This window comes from Topomyia yanbarensis, chromosome 1 (assembly GCF_030247195.1).
Source record: "Topomyia yanbarensis strain Yona2022 chromosome 1, ASM3024719v1, whole genome shotgun sequence".
Lineage (NCBI taxonomy): Eukaryota > Metazoa > Arthropoda > Insecta > Diptera > Culicidae > Topomyia > Topomyia yanbarensis.
This window is the reverse complement of record NC_080670.1, coordinates 160,945,595-160,963,191: the sequence shown is the minus strand read 5'-3', so window position 1 is coordinate 160,963,191 and position 17,597 is coordinate 160,945,595. Positions and strand designations below refer to the sequence as shown.

The 17,597-nt window shown below is 43.4% G+C and overlaps 1 protein-coding gene across 13 annotated transcripts in view; it reads left to right on the top strand.

Annotated features, from left to right (window-relative positions):
• LOC131679280 (disintegrin and metalloproteinase domain-containing protein 33) overlaps positions 1-17,597 on the top strand; it is a 1,109,813-nt gene that overhangs the window by 32,180 nt on the left and 1,060,036 nt on the right. The gene's annotated exons all lie outside the window — the stretch shown is intronic.

Below are 17,597 nucleotides of genomic sequence, written 5' to 3'. Positions count from 1 at the left end.
CTATTGAAAAAGTATAATTTAAGGAAGATATGTTGTTACATTGATTGATTCAATATAATTGATATTGATTACCATTTATTAAATTTTGTTTTAGTTGAACAGGTATGTATGTCATGGGCTCTAAATGTCTTATCGATTGATTTCAACTATTTTATTGTTGTTCAGTCGCAGGTAAAGTATGTAATAATGGTATAAATGCTGTTTCGTCAAGTACTACAATTACTACTAATTTACATAAAACTTTATCGAACCCGTACATTCTTGGTTCAAGTAATTCATATCTGCTAGGTGCTTTGAAAACGTTGATACACGGTGATGACAAAGGATATTCAAAAAGATTTTCGATTTCGTTCACCTCTGAACCGTAAATACCATTGGTGTTTGCATATTGCATAGCTACTATCCTTTTATCTCTCGTAAGAAACCACCTATCAGGAAATTTTGTAGCCAACATGAAGTTATTAGTGAGGCCTACATAACCATACTGAGAATGATCAAATTTCATTGGGTATTTGAATATAGGAAACTCGGCAGGCTCATCTATTACTGATTTAAAAGAATATTTCTCAGTTATGCGATTTATGATTTGGTTTAAGGGAAGCTTTCCCGATCTTACTAATTTCTTGACCTGGAAAAGATGGTTTTCAAAGGGGTAAGAAGAAATTGTCGGTAGTGGGCCAAATCGTGAGACTTCGTCAACTATATGGACTAAATTATGAATGTTACTGGTAATGGAATTGTAAAACAAGTAATAATTTGCAATGAAATCTTCAAATAATGTTTGAGCGACCGGTAAAAATCGTATGTAGTATGAACTTGAACAAATTGTGACTGCACAAAATAAATTTGCAAAATTTTGAAACTGATCTTTCTTGATGAAATGTTTGAGAACAATAATTCCAATGTAATGAAGAAATGAAGCACACTCTGATGCTTTCCAATGGGTCAAACAATCGATTCCTCGAACAGCCCTGTGTATTTCGGTCGGAAGTTTAATGGATTTGAGAATTTTCGATATTTGCATGACGACATTGTTTGACCACCTACTGTCTTCACTACCATTGTGACCATCTTCGTATGACAGAAGTAATCGTTTCATTATACCAAGATGAAGCAGGTGAAGAGAATCGGCCACAATCACATCCTCTATGATATCTATTGGAAGTCGTAGGAGTGGTGAAACAACAATGCTTTTTTTGAGTTTACCATCTTCCCGAATTTTGCGAATTTGATAATGTCCATTATAGGAACCAGATCGGAAAGCGTGGTTAGTTCTTTTTTCGGCAAATGTTTGCGGAAAAATATTTGTATGAAGAAGTGTGGAATGCTGTCCAATGGTTTGGCATTTTAAGCAGCCATGGAATGAATTGAAATTAACCACACCTAGAAAAGAATTCGATATTTTATATAAATTTGCATAATTTCAAATACAATATTACCTATACCCTTAATGAAAGCTCTGGCAGGAGAATCACAAATAAATGCGCGGATTTTAATTGATAACTTGAACCCATTTATATCAAGGCCAGACGATAATATTGGAACAATTTCGTCCACAAATGGTTTCAAGAACTGTTCCACTTTGTTTGGTTTACTTTTCCCGTAGAAAAGGCCAATAATCATTGGATTGAAGCATGTGTCTCCGTGAATGTTGAATAATATTGGCCAAACTTGATCAGTACCATTTTTGAACAATGGTAATCCGTCAATATTGATATTTATGTACAGTAATCTCGAACTATTCAAATCGATGAAAGACTGACGTAGGCAATTTTCTAAAATAGAAGAAATATAAAATATTGTTAAAATACGAAAACAGTTAATCATTATTCAATTTCTAACCCAGACCCTGATGCCAATATTGTCCACCATCTATATTTATAATTGTAGCATTGATCCTTGGAGTGCGAAGAAGTCGCCTTGGGCTTTCCGGCAGTGTTTTATCAAGCTGGTTCAGTTTTTGCAGCAATGGCTTCAATGCAGTATGTGCAATGTTATACTGAATGCTCCAGTTGCGTAGGAATGAAGATAAACTTTCCTCTTCAGTTTTGTTTTGAACTAATTCTCCAGTAAAAGAATCTTCGGAAAATAAGATACTCCATTTTTCGCTGGGCTCTTCATCGGAATTTTCATCTGGGCTGTAGGCGCTCACAGAATTACCTGAGCTTTCATCATCCGATTTTTCAAATGAATTTGTAGGTGTAGAATTAGGTGTTTCCAGAATCACTTTATCGGAAGGCTCAAGGATTTCAGGACAATCCGATTTCCGATACAAACTCACTTTTCGTCTATAATTCCCACTTCGCAAAGTTTTTTTCCATTTGTTTACGTCCATGTTATACATAAGTTGTTGTTGATGATAACGTAATTTCATTTTGAAAGTTTTTTATAAATAAAAGCTCGGCACTATATTTGCGTTAATATGACATTATATTAGCTCTATAATAGCACTAAATGCATATATAGAGCATATACGCCACGAAGATTCTTAATGCTGTTATGCATTATATCAGCTTTATATACGCATATAGAGCGACCATATTTTGACACGACTTGTATGCATTAATGATGCTAATACCGAGCATAAATGCACTGCAAGTGTTGATATAGAGTTTTTATGTAATGCTAATGCTAATATATAGCCTATATAGAGTCATGGCTTAATGCTTATGGTTACTTGGGGTTCTATGTAGTAGTATACTTTCGCGTTGTTGATCGATGCCCCTTAGTCGTGTCAAAACCAAGAAGGCCCCGCTTCAAACACTTACCATTCCGAAGTTGGACCTTATGCCTGCGGTAATTGGCGCACGTCTGCGAAAAACAATCCAAGAAAATCATTCACTGGAAATATGTCAAACGGTATTCTGTAGTGATTCTTCTACTGTTTCATCCTGCAGCAAGTCCGACGTTCATCGGTATCACCTACTTGTAGCATTTCGAGTACACGAGATTCTAGCTTGTCCAGTACATATGAATGGCAACGGACATCAAAACATCTTAATTTTGCCGACAAAGCCACCAAATAGGATAGAGGACCTTCTTTCGAATTTGACTGTAGCTGGATCCCAGGAACGGAATTTTTATATGACGAAGAAACTAAATGGCCAAGAGACCATCGAGAACCCGTTAAACAAACAAAGGAGGAACAAATACCAGCGTACAGAAGCCAACATTTCGTTTTAGAACCATTCCTCAATCCAGTAAGGTTTTTGATATGGGTACGTTCATTGCGTTGCGTTCCGTACATAAACTGGTTCACGCAGAACCTGAATCAAGAATTGACCACTCCTAAATGGCTAGCTGAAAAGTGAAGAGCTAAAAATGACAGAACGAACTTTGTGGAAGACGGCACAGTCTGATTCTTATCCCTATGGAATTACTATCCTGAAACGCAATACCTTCGTTACGGCGGAGAATCGGAAGAGTTTGGAGAAAACTAGTCCATTGAGGCAATAACCGCCTGTCATAGATCAATTCACCGTACTGCGAGTGGATGGTCATACGGAAGCAGCAGATCTTCTTTCGTACGATGCAAAGTTGCCTATAATTCTCCCGAGAGAGCACCGTGCACATTTCACAGCTGAGATGCGTTGTTGAGGAAGTAGTGTATATGGTGTCCTGTGTTTACAGTAGTTTCAGTCCCGCCGAAAATGAGACCATTACAACGAGTCCGATTACCACCTTTCCTGCCTTCGAGCTGTAGCTGGTAAAGGTCGGCAGGAGTTCCCTGAAGCGATGGGTAGCCCTTTTCTGCTATACAGTGAGAGCCGTTCACCTAGATATCGTGTTTTTTTATCGACAAATTCGTACAAGAGAGCCTTTCGTCTATTTATTGCACGCAGGGGTTTTTTTTACAATGGAGAAGACGTACTAACCCAGTACACGTGCTATTAGTAGGCGTCCAAGCTACCACACGGGGTGTACTGGGGACGAGTCGGGCTCGAATGGTGACGCTGCCATTAATACCGACTAAACTCCATTGGGCTCCGCCATTGTTTCCCCCAGGGACTACCTCTCGGTATTACTTCTGGAGGGATGGCTGTACTTGATGTACTCATTCACTCTCGCTCAAGCGTTCATACGTCCTGTATGAGGCTTACTTGGGTGCTCTCTCTATCGCACCTTGATTCACTCTCTAACACTCCACATGAGGCTGACTTGTGTGCTCATCTTTTTCATTCCTTGCTAGGCTGACTTTTGTGCTAGACTTTACCATACCATGTGTGGCTGACTTTTGTGCTCGCCCTTAACACACCGTGTGAGACTGACTTGGATGCTCACCCTTTCACTCCTCTGCCACGCCACGAGGCATCGATAGCTAAGTCCCAACATACTATGCTACGACCCTCCCATCTTGGCATGAGGCAGTCCACATATACGCCTATACACTCGCTCTTCGGCCTTACTTCGGGGTGACTGGGTTTACCCCTTACGCGGTTGCCAGTCGCTGCGCCAAACCTACCTCAGCATGGACAGACCATTCACTCACTTTTTTTGCGCTCGGCCTTTTTCGCTCCAACTAACCAATCACTAGTTAGTCGTGCCCGTCGTCTGTTGCTCGGTTCGCCAAATTCCTGTAACCTACAGGCAATCTGGGTGGTTGCAGTCGAGACTGCGTTCCACTTCTCCACCGATTGACACATCCGCTGAATAAGGGTATCAGGGGTTGTGTCCTAGCCACAGACGTCAAGCATTGCTCTTCTTTCGACGTCGAAACGAAGACATACGAACAGTATGTGTTCGGCAGTTTCGTCTACATCTGGGCAGTCCTGGTAGGCTGGGACCTCCGCGTGCCCGAGCTTGTGGAGGTACTGTCGGAAACAGCCATGGCCTGACAGGAATTGTGTCAGATGGAAGTGAACTTCCCCATGGGGTCTTCCCACCCAGCTCGATATGTGCTAGGTATCAGCCGGTGGGTCCACCTACCTTTCGAGGAGTTGTCCCACTCACGCTGCCATCTGGCGACCGAGGTCACTCTGGTGCGCTCGCGGGCTCTCCTATTTCCACGTAGCTCAAAGCACTCCTCATCTTCCCGAATGGCCAGCCCGACTGGCATCATGCTCGCTATCACGCAGAATGCATCGTGTGATACCGTGCGGTAGGCAGATATCACTCTGAGGCACATCACGCGGTAGGTGCTCTCCAGTTTCTGTAGGTAACTGGTTACCCTCAGTGCTCTTGACCATGACGGGCCACCGTACCTGAGGATAGATACGGCAACGCCTGCCAGTAACCTACGTCTACTGGCGCACACTTTTGAGCTGTTGGACATCATTCTCGATAGAGCCGCAACAGCAGTCGACGCTCTCTTGCATGTATAGTCGACGTGGCTGCCGAAGGTCAGATTGTCGTCTATAATGACTCCGAGAGACTTCAGACTCCGCTGTGAGGTGATCGCGACTTCTCCCACATGGATAACTGCATGTTGTGCCGACTTGCGGTTGTTGACGATAACTACCTCCATCTTATGATGAGCGAGCTTCAGGCCTCTCGCACTCATCCATTCATCCACCGTGTACATCGCGTGTTCTGCGGTTAGTTCTACCTCAGGGATTGACTCCCCGTAGACCTCCAAGGTTACGTCGTCAGCAAAGCCAACGATCTTGACCCCAGGAGGGAACTTCAGTCTCAGAACCCCGTCATACATGAGGTTCCATAGCACCGGGCCTAGGATCAAATCCTGCGGGACTCCGGCGGTAATCGGAACCCTTTTCTGACCGGCATCGATCTCGTATAACAGTACGCGGTTCTGGAAGTAGCTTTCCAGGATCCGGTACAGACCCACCGGTAGGTTAAGCCGGTGTAACGAGAGCGCGATGGCATCCCAGCTTGCGCTGTTGAATGCGTTCTTCACGTCAAGTGTCACTAACGCACAGTATCGAATGCCTCGCCTTTTTCGTTGGATCGCTATCTCGGCAGTCTTTATCACTGAGATGAAAGCGTCCACTGTGGACTTACCCTTCCGAAAGCCAAACTGGTTGCTTGACACGCAGGGGTGCACCGCAAGAAGTGTACACCGATAGCATGTGTATGTGTGTATATATGTTTTTTCACGGAGTACAAAAAATGTTCAAAATCTCCTGACCAAGAATAACATATATAAAAACCAATAACTCAGGGAACTAGTTTAAGCCACCCTACCCGCCAAAATAACTACTCCTGAAGGGAACTTGATTCATCCCAGGCATTGCCTTGTGGCACCACTTCGGGTAAGAGTTGTTCTATGTGCATAGCACACTTTAATCCAACTGCTTTGTAGTTTGTTCCTTCAGTAATGAACAATGTGGCATTTTCTGTATGGAAATAGGAAAGCTACATGTGGGTACAGAGTTGCTGTTCTTTCTCTACGAGTAAAATCTGGGTGGAAAACTCCAGATTGTCTAATTTACTGAGCCCTTCGGCTCCCTTGTTCGATTCAACACTACGAATCAGCTCCCTTATGCCATTCAGCACCGCAACGTCTTGAGCCCTTAGCTCTCTATCCGGAGCCATTTAATACCGCAACTCTTTTAGGACCTTTAGGTCCCTTCTTGTGCTATTTAGGTCTAGTCCTCGACGATGGACCTAGCTTACTCTAACGGAGAATTCCCCGGCGGAAGAAGTTCTCCCGACACCGATTCTTCTTTTGTTTTCGCTATCTTTCTTTCGAGTCTAGCGGACGTTCCCCTTGATTACGTAGTCTATCATTTTGTGCACAACATTATCCGGAATGATTTCCGGCGCTCTCGCTTCAAGCATCTCTCTGCGTCTCGTTTTGAATCTTGGACATTCAAAGACCACGTGCTTCGGTGTCTCCTCGATGTTCTCACACTCCGAGCACAACGGTGACGTTGCGTGCTCGATCCGATGTAGACACTTTCTGCTGCAGCCGTGGCCTGACAGGAGCTGGGTCAGGTGGAAGCTCACCACTCCGTGCTTTCTATTGAACCACGTCGACAGGTTTAGGATGAGCCGGTAGGTCCACTTCTTTTTTTCGTATTGTTCCATTCCTGCAGCCACCTCGACATCTAGTCCATTCTCACCATCTTCCTAACATTTCTGGTATTTCTCCGATTGTAGTCCTTGATATCCTCCGCCAGGGTGTAGTAGACGCGGACCACCCCGGCAATATGGCATACTGTCTCCGACACTATTGCTTTGTTCGTGCTCGCGACTCGTACGGTCGTCAGCCAGGAGGCCCACTACAGCTTTTCGCGGTTATGCATGGTTTTCAGCGCTGCATCCCAGGCCGGAACACCATATCACAGTATCGATAATGAAACACTAGCTATCAGACGTCTCGTGCTGCTTCTCGGACCACTGACGTTTGGCATGATCTTCGCTATCCCGTTCGTTGCCTTCACCGACCTTTCACAGGCGTAGTCGACGTGGTTATTGAAGGTCAACTGGTCGTCGATTAGTTTTCCGAGTTTGCTGAGTGTATCCAGCAGACCTATAGTTCTCTACGAGGCGGGATCGCTCGGTAACTTCCTTGGCTTTAGCAGCATCACCAGCTTCTGCGTCTTCCATATTTCGGAGAAATTGCAATAATCTAAATACTTCTGCAACCCCATCTTGGAGATTTCCGCATCACAGCTTGCAGCACCACGTTTGATATTCCATCCTGACCGGGGGCTGGACGCCGTCTACTGCGTGGCTCCAGGTTTCTTCATTGTGGTGTCACAAGCCGTCACAATACTTCTTGTTAGATCAACCGCATAAACGTTATCTGTCTTGCTGTCCAGCCGAAGTGCCTCAACTTTAGCTCGCCGGTCGTCCTTCTCCGTGCAGCAGCAAGATTCCGTTGGCCGATGCGGTAGCAAATCGCTTGGTGGTCACTATGGGAATACTTCGTGCACACTAGAGTGACAGGAAAAAAAATCCCTATCGGCCCACCCCTGAGTCGATTCCTAGTCCCACCAGGAGTACTTTTTCCAAATTTGAAGCGAATCGGACAAGTCTAGGTACCGGACCAACGTGCCTGAAGTTTGCATGAGATTTTTCGACAATTTACATGGAGAAAACCCACTAACTCTCCTTTTTGCCGCTAGGTAGCACTGTATACATCGTAATATCACTGTAAGTGAAAATAAGAAAGATAATTTAATTGTCTACAACTTTGTCGAAGACTGCTAGTAAATCCGGCTTTGTTAAAAGAAGTTATTAAACTTTTAACGAAGTGATGTCTGAGTCAGTTTTCCATGGGGCCTAGCAGTGCATGGTTGTGTATCAGTACTCGATTCCCACGAACTAAACATTTTTGTGAAATAACCGTTAGATTTAGCTCGATATTGTGTACAGAAGAGTTGTTGTAAATAATACGAGTCATGTTTTGGTTAGAACATTTTAGTTCCACATTGTGCCGCATAGAGGGCGCCAACACTAACTTTTCAACGAAAAGAGATAGATATTAGGTGTCTTCTACATAGTTGTAGAGTAGGCATTTTTCAATAATTCTTCCGAACATTTCGATATTCTATCTCTCTTCTATGAAAAGTTAGTGCTGGCGCCCTCTATGCGGTCACAGTGTGAACTAAAATTTTTCAACCAAAACATGACTCGTATTATTTACTACAATTCTTCTGAACATACTATTGAGCTTAGTCTAACGGTTATTTCACAAAAATGTATAGTTCGTGGGAATCGAGTACTGATACACAACCATGCACAACTAGGCCCCATAGAAAACTAGACATCACTTCGTTAAAAATTTAATAACTTCTTTTAACAAAGCCGGATTGACAAGCAGTGTTCGACAAAGTTGTAGACAATTAAATTATCTTTCTTATTATCACTTATAGTGATAATACGATGCATACAGTGTCACCTAGCGGCAAAAAGACGAGTTAGTGGGTTTTCTCCATGTAAATTGTCGAAAAATCCCATACAAACTTCAGGCACGTTGGTCCGGTAGCTAGACTTGTCCGATTTGCTTCAAATTTGGAGCAAGTACTCCTGGTGGGATTAGTAATCAAATCAGGGGTGGGCCGATTGAGTTTCCAAAATTCATTATTTTGCTGGGCAGTCTAGTGCACACTCTTCAGTCCATGTTCGCCGTCAGTGAATGACTACAGAATGTGGCGTCGATGAGAGACTCCCTCCCGTCTCTCCGTAACGTGTCAACGGAATTTTCATTTCTTAATTGTACGTCTAACTTCGCTAGAGCTTTCTGCAGGATACATCCTCTTGTGTTGGTTACTATGCTATCGACCCCCTTCACAGCACCGGAATTGAACTACCAAAGACTACCGGCTTTCAGGCCGAACAAATGCTCGGGTAACTGTTCCAAACTGCTCCACTATCCACCTTGTAGGTGTGTAACAGCTGCACATGAACACGACGTTGATTTTGGTGATCACGAAGCCTTTTACTCCCGAGTTTTGTGAAGTTAACTCGGAGCCTCGCTTGATCCATGAAATGTCTCGAACTTTCATCCATTCATTTCCCGACATTCCCCTTGTCATTCTCTCCATCTATTACGCTGTGTAGCTCCTCTGAGTACTTGAGCGATTAAGCCCCGAACTCCACTCGGATATCATAAGGCATTTCTGTGAGCCGTTTAGCTCCCGTTTTCGTGAACTATTTAGCTTTCGTCCGTCCATTTTGCTCCCGATACCATGAGCCAGTTATCTGAAGACTAAATTTAGTGGCACTTAGTTTCCAGTTTTGTCGCTATCTACTCGGATAATCCCCGATGGTAAACTCCAGTCTTCCCAAATGAACATCGAACACCATGTTCGCTCTAGTTCTGTGCTCACCCTACACCATCATTTCGTGTGCAAACTCGAACGCGCTAATGCGTACCAAAACACGAGCATATGTTCGTCTGCACAACCTAACCTCATGTACGTACCCGGTATTCGTACACACAGGTTCTTGATACTAGTTTTCTCTTTCTCTCATCCATCATCACTAGCATTGCCTCATTCTGTTTTGTGTGCGCCTTTCTTATGTACGCACACGGTGTACGTACACGGTGTTTAAACCTAAGTTTGCACATCGTTCGCTTGGGTTCGGTGTTCGATGCGAACCTGTACACAAAGGCAAGGCATGTTTGAGGTTGAACGCGTGCACGAAATTTTGTACACGGGTGCAAACTTGTCGATGTTCATGGGAAGACTGGTAAACTCACGTTAATCCGACTAAGAGTTCCCCGGCAGCAGAATTTCTCCCGAAACTGATACCAGTTTCCTTGAGCCATTTAGCTCTCAGGAAGTGAAATTGCCCTACCCCGACTGAGAATTCCCCGTGTTGGTGTTGAAACATGCATTTATATAATTTTATACTAACTGAACTTATGATTATAGATCTATTTACTTTAAAATTAAGACTAATCTGTTGGTAGGAGAAAAAACTACAGTAGAAGACAAATTGTAAGTAACATGAAGTGAGATATGATATAACGCTTATGAAAACGTTAATTACAGCTACAGTAACTGACTCATACAAACAAGGGTTTGCTACTCGGAAACTCCTAAATATCATGTCCAGCAAATTGAAAGTGATGCAATTTGATTCCGTACACCCTTTATGTGTGAGAGATATATGCGTGACAGTTTTCAAATTATAAGCTTGCTCAAAATTTCGAGTGGGTAATTACCCACTCGAATATTTTCAAGTGGGTTGTATTACCCATACTACCCCGAGGAATTGTCCTTCCTATGATCATTCTCAGGGATAGGCCGTTCCAATCAGCGATGCCACATGTTTTTTGAAATGTCTGTAGAAGAATTACTAAAATGTCTGTAAAAGTCTGTAGATGGTTGTGTAAATCCTAGTTACACTAAAATTTTACTTTAAAATAGATTGAAAGTAGAATTCTATTGTGAAGGAATCACTCGTATTCGAAAACAGTTATTCTAGTGCAATTTTACTAAACACTATTACCCTTTTAAAAGCCTGTAGATCTCTGGCTACGTCTGTAGGAGACATCAAAAGTCTGTAAAATACAGACATATCTGTAAATCTGGCATCGCTGGTTCCAACATCAAATTATGGTCTTGTCAATTATGGTCTTGGTAAACTACAAATGGCGTAAAAGCCCAAGATTATACCAAATAAGGTATGGGCATACGTAAAGCGAGAGTTTTGGTTTTACGATTGGCAAGATTGACATTTCGTAAGTATTGCTTCACTTCCAAAAAAAAAAGATTATTAGGAACAAAATTAATTAAAACAATGTTTTGAATATACAAACTAGTGCATTCACCACTTTTGGGGTTCTCAAGGCACTTGCCACCAATAATATTATTGTACACATATGCATTCACTTTATACAAATTATCCTGCATCAGGTTTTGTGTTTGTCAAATCATATCCGGGAACGCTCTTCTTCCCTTTGAGGAAGACCCTCATACTACCCACGCCGACCCTGACTACTCAGATGAGATGGATTTTGGATTCATCTCGTCAGTAACTGATACGAATTTGGGGCCAGTAGACGCTAAATACAAGCTAGTTTAAGTGCTTGCTTCCCGAGGCATCAGACTGCTGCTCCATTTGTATAAACCATTTGAATCCAGTGATAGTTTTCATTTCCATTCTCTAGAACTGCTTTTCAATTGACTTTATTGGAAAATCTATGTAAAGTTATTTGCTACAAAACAACCTTCCTAGAAAACACCCCCTTTGGCGTCCAATAAGTTACCTCTAAATTTCCGACGTGAAATGAGGTTATGTCGTGAGATCTCGCCGACCGAATCAAAGTTGATTTTACATTTAATATTCATACTAAAAATTTTATTATCGTAAATAGTAAAAACCAACATTTACCAAATCCTCAGTATTGGCCGTGTCTATTGTTAATATTAATTGTTCTACTCTTGCATAATCGCAATCGAATTGCCAGCTCTCCCATTGCCCACGTACAGTTCAAGCATCGTAAAAATTAAGTTAATACCAGTTCCCTCTCACTAACTCCATTAAATACAGCACGTAGTGCACGGACGATCCTTCGGTAGCACTCATTCGAATTAATGACTTCCGCTTGTCGCCACTGCCACTCAACGGACGGACGACACAGAACAGAAAAAGAAAAACTCCCAAAAAAAAAACTAACCCTCGAATTCAAGCTCAAACCATCGCCGGCCGCTTTGCACGACCAAGAATCGGCCCGGGTCACGCGGGAACCTTTTACAACATCAAAAAGGCAGTAAATGTCATCGCCGATAACGCCGTATAACTATACCGGACCGACTCGAAGGAAGGACCGCAGCAGCGGCATCGGAGTCACTCATGAAATTCAATTTTTTTCCCCGAAGAAAAGCACATCGCCACGCGTAGAATTGATTAATGATGGGTGTTCTTCGTCGTTCCGAATTTCCGTCGCCCGTTTGGGACTTCTTCTTGATTTATCCGTTGACGGAAGAAAAAGAATAAGTGGCAATTTTTGAGTGCGAAAAAAAGCACGCGTGGGAGCAAAGTGGTTCTCACATGTTGACATGTGTCCAGTCACTGGCCTTTTGTTCCAAGCTGTCAAAAAGCTTCCGCCCGTACGTGCGCCTGTCGCCAAAACGCCTGATGGCAAAGAGGCGTGAAGATGAAGGCACTTGAGAAATTGCAGAAGATTTTTTTTCCGTCTGAGGCAGAAGAAGAAGAAGAAAAAAACTCTGCGATAACGATAAACGAACCGAGCTTCTTGATTTTCTAATATGAAGTGGAGTGTTTATACGGTTGTTACCGCGCCACCGTGTGCCAGTGCAGTGAATGAGGACGAAAGAACGCGCGCAAGCCCGGAGTCAGCTACCGTAATTTGGTCTTGTCAGTTCCGCCATCCCAAGCGGGGGAGGGTTTGCTCCGTGATCCATCAGGTTGGAAAATAAGAAATTCATACCGTCACCAGAGGTCACAGGCCACGGGATGGCTTTGCGTTGACGATGCTGAGCTGGCGGTTTGCTGTGTCCCCGAAGCGGTTGCATATCGTGGAATGGGTCGATGATTGATGATGGAATTATGCAAATTCGCTGTGCATGTGAAGAGGGCTGACAATTTTGGGGGGAAAATCTGGATTGTTAGAGTATGATTTTCGGATTTTAATGGCAGGTTAAGCGGAGGGTATACACTTTGCTATCACAGATAGCGGAAGATCCGTGAACAAGTCTTTGAAAAATAAAATTTGACAAGATGCGGAATTCCGATGATTGGTAAATTTGACAAGTTAGGGAAAATTGACAGATTTGTCATGAACTTGAATAATTTGCACTGCCATCTGAGGTACGTTTTTATTTTCCAATTCCAACCAAATGTTTCGTTGCAACAAACGAAACAAATCATTGGAATAACTTCATCCATCGCAGTAAGATACTTTGCTCAGGCACTTCCAGAGTGATGTCCCCCGTAGGACAACGCGCTACATGCTTCCACCCTCCCTTAGAATACGAACGTTTAGCAAGAAAAAGCAATTACTGTCGAACTTGTTCCACTCGATCCGTGACGCAGTGGCTGCAACGGGTAGCTTTTTCGGGAACCATTCCGGTTTGCTTGGCTGAAGCCGTGTGGGCTCGAACTGGAACGAGTTACCAGGAAAATTCCTCCTGTAATTTCTCGCTTCATTTTAGAACGAGAGAACTTTTACCTCCCAGCTGTCTAGCCTAGTGGAACAAGCTACCTAATACGTACGGTAATGTATCAGATCAAAGCTTAAAGGGAATAAGGATTCCCACATGGAAGACGAATCGGGGTCGGTTGCGTGGGGGTAGCGACGATTTTAAAGAACTAACGGACACGGCTGACAACGGTGTCGTCGCCGTCCTGTCGTCACGCAGCACTCGCGCTGCGAAGGAGGAGGGAAACTTTTTAAATTAATAAAGTTGCCATTACTTCAGCTTTGTCGAATCCTGTCGTTCGTCGTCGCATTTTGTCGAGATAGTATTTCCAGCGACGTCACTTTTTCGTCTGTTTTCGAGTGCTCGAAAGTATTTATTGAGTACACAGGATCGATCGATGCGACGAGATTTTAGTTTTTTTCTTCTTTCGATAGAGTACAGTTTAAACATTAGATTTATCGGAAATTTGATGGAAATTTTTTTGCCTCTAAGTACGTTCAATCACAAAGTTTTCGTCAACTTTGAAGTAAAATCAATCGGTGAAGAGGAAAACTGAATTCCCTTTTAAATTATGACATCGTGCACGACGGGAGATTCATTGGAAAAGTTGCGATGCGTGAGAGTGGGACGCGGGAAGATGTTTTCACGAGTAAGTTTTGCGACAGTGAGGCACCTTGAAAATTTATGTTGTTTTTAGATTAATTTGATCCATTTTATTTGTTTACTTGTTCGACAATGTATAATTTGAACGTGAGGTCTATTGAACTGACTAAAGCTGACGTTAATGATCTAGATGGGTCGATAATTGCGGTTTCTTGTTTTAATCTTTGGTCCTGCCCTATTGCACCCTACTCATGAAGCTTATTTATTGCATCAACACCAACCCCTTGGCCCCATTGGTGGTTCTTAACCTAGTTACATTTAAGGATATAGAAAAAATTATTTTTAAGCTTATTTTTAGTCCAGTGGAGGTCGAACCCTGTGGCAGTTCTATAGAGTACTCGCTGTGGTCCGGTAACAGCACTGTGGCGACCGTTGTTGGTTCTCCTAAGAGGTAGTTGCAGAGGAGAGTTGGTACGTAGTGTTCTCTGGCTCTGGCAGAGAGTAAGTCCGAAACGAACAGGGCTCGAAAGCAGTCCCTCCGAATGCTGAGTGTATCGAGGTGTATTAACTGGCAACGGTTTTCGCAGCTCTACAGTTGCCTTCTGTTTCGCCATGGGAGATGTTGAAGGGTCCAAGCGTATGAAACGGCGTTGGGCAGCCTCGATTATATCAATCCCGTTCTGGTAGCACGGATTTCAAACAGCAGAAAATATTTTAACGTTGAGTGGACCAGTCGAGTTCTTATACTATTCGACTGTAATGTATTTTTAAGCTGGAATTATTTCGGCTAAGTAGTCTTCATGTTATTGAAACGACTTAAGTTGTGACGGATCAACGCACAATAAAGTGATTTAAGACTGTATATGGCCCTCAAGTTTCATGCTATTCGTAAAATGAACCCTAGCTGTCTTGATGTCTTGTACACACTACATAAAGTATGTGGTTTGAACGTTAGTTCCGAATCCATGATGACTCCAAGATCCTTGACATTTGCTTGGGTTTAGTAGCACTCTGTTCAGATCACACCACGTACTGAAGTTGTCTAGTTCACCTTAAAGAAATTCGGCATCAGTTGAATCCCGTATCTGTCGAAAAATCTACAAATCGTCGGTGATAAAGAGGCGTAGCATTTGAATATTGACATCATTAAAATATATGAGAAATATTATTGGGGCGAGGTGACTTCCTTGCGGAATGCCGGATGCAGCGAGAAATAGTGCAGATAGATGGTCCATAACGCTGACTTGGAGTTGTCTTCCATCGAGATAGGAACGAAACCAACGAAGAAGTTGACCATGAATACCGAGTTTATCCGGCTTGGCTATAACGATATCATGGTTGATTGTGTCTATGGCCAGGTAAATAGCAACGGTTTGCAGATTGTCTGAAAATAAGAGCTAGGTGGTCGTTTTCGATCGTTTAGGCACATAACCATGTTGGTCGTCTGCGATGTAGTGCTTACAGTGAAAGAAAATAGGATCCAAAGCAACCAACTCGAATAGTTTGGATACCACACTTAAACACGAAATAACTCGATAATTATCGATGTTCAATTGGTTTCCCTTTTTATGGACCGGAAGCATGTCCAGCATCTCCAGCAAGTAGGAAATATTCCAGTAGCGAGAGCTAGCTTGAAGACTCGTCGAAGGATTCAAGAAGCCCGCTGATGCGCTTTTTAACAATCGAGGAAATTCCAACTGGACCCGGGGAACTAGATACCTTCAATTCGGTTGATGAACCATCCTAAAGCAGGAGTAAGATCCGCAGCAGCAGCGATTTGTAGTGGTGTAAAGCGCTCGTCGAAAAAAAAAACACTTTAACATTCGTCGGAGTACGGCTGGTAGATTTCGTTAGTGTCGGTGCCTAAAACTCCATTTAATGACATAGAGGATGGTCACTCGAATTCTTTTCGCTGCTCATTCAAGAACTTCCAAAACGATTTAGGTTTAGATTTCAGTTGACACTCGACGTTCTGCAGGTGTCTGAAGAAGCCTCGTCTGCTTAGCTGTTTGTATTTGTGGTAAAGTAGACAGTAGTCTTCAAAGTTTACTTCTATGTTACCATCGAACACAAGATGTAGCATGGGATGATGACGCACATGCTAGGCTAATGGAAATTGGCGCTACTGTAGCTATCTAATACACTACTGGCGTTGACGATAAGCGCTGATTGTTCAGTGTCTAGTCCTAGAAATCAATGTAAAGCCAGGCAGGTTGAAATCGCCCCGATTAACGATATCATCATACGGGGTGGGAATCGAGGTCACGAAGGATACGGAGGAAAGATGTGCATTGATCAGGTTGGAATCGCGAATTCTATTAGGAGGGAAACACATACACGACACACAGGAACAGCATGTGATCGGCAAGTTTCAGTAATAGCCACACTTGCTCGAAGCACGTCCATCGGTCATCTTTGATTAATTAGGCTTTTATGTTTTAGCGAACAGCGATAAGCACACCACCACCCGACGTCTTATGGCCGTTGAGGGTGTTGCAGCAGTAGACACCAAATACCAAATACCTGGAGAGACAGAATACGGTTGTCTAGCCAATTATCGGTCAAGGCGAAGACATCATAACAGCAGCCCCTATTAACTAATGAATAGCTATCCGCTGATCAATATAGGCCTCCGATGCTCTGATACTAAACCTCTATTTGAGGTCGGATCAAGTTCGGCTGAAGTGGCGTTGACAGTACTAGTAGGAGGGCGCGGCTATGTTGTCTTTGTGAGCAGGTGGAGAGGTTCTTAAACCAATCTCACATCAGCTGCATTATGTGGCGACGGAGGTTGCTTGCGGCGAGATCTAGATGATAAGCTAGAAGCGTGAAACGCATCAACCGTTGTGTGGTTGTAATTAAAATAAAAATATTCACGGAGAATTACGGCTTTGAAGACCCCTTCTTCAATCACGCCCACAGGACGGGGACGACTATTGAACGCATGAAAGGCTTTTTTTTACAATGGAGAAGACATTTACGTCCTAGCCCAGTACACGTGCTATTGGTAGGGTCCAAGCTACCGCACGGGGTGCACTGGGGGCGTGTCGGGCTCGAATGGTGACGCTGCCATTAATACCGACTAAACTCCATTGGGCTCCGTCATCGTTCCTCCCAGGAACAACCTCTCGGTATTACTTCTGGGAGGATGGCTGTACTTAATGTACTCATTCACTCTCACTCACGCGTTCATACGTCCTGCATGAAGCTTACTTGGGTGCTCTCTCTATCGCACCTTGATTCACTCTCAAACACTCCCACATGAGGCTGACTTTTGTGCTCACCTTTTTCATTCCTTGCTAGGCTTACTTTTGTGCTAGCCTCTACCATACCATGTGAGGCTGACTTTTGTGCTCACCCTTTCACTCCTCTGCCACGCCATGGGGCATGGATAGCTAAGTCCCAACTAGAGATGGTCGGGTTTCAATTTTTTCGAACCCGAACCCGACCCGAACCCGAGCGCATGAAAAT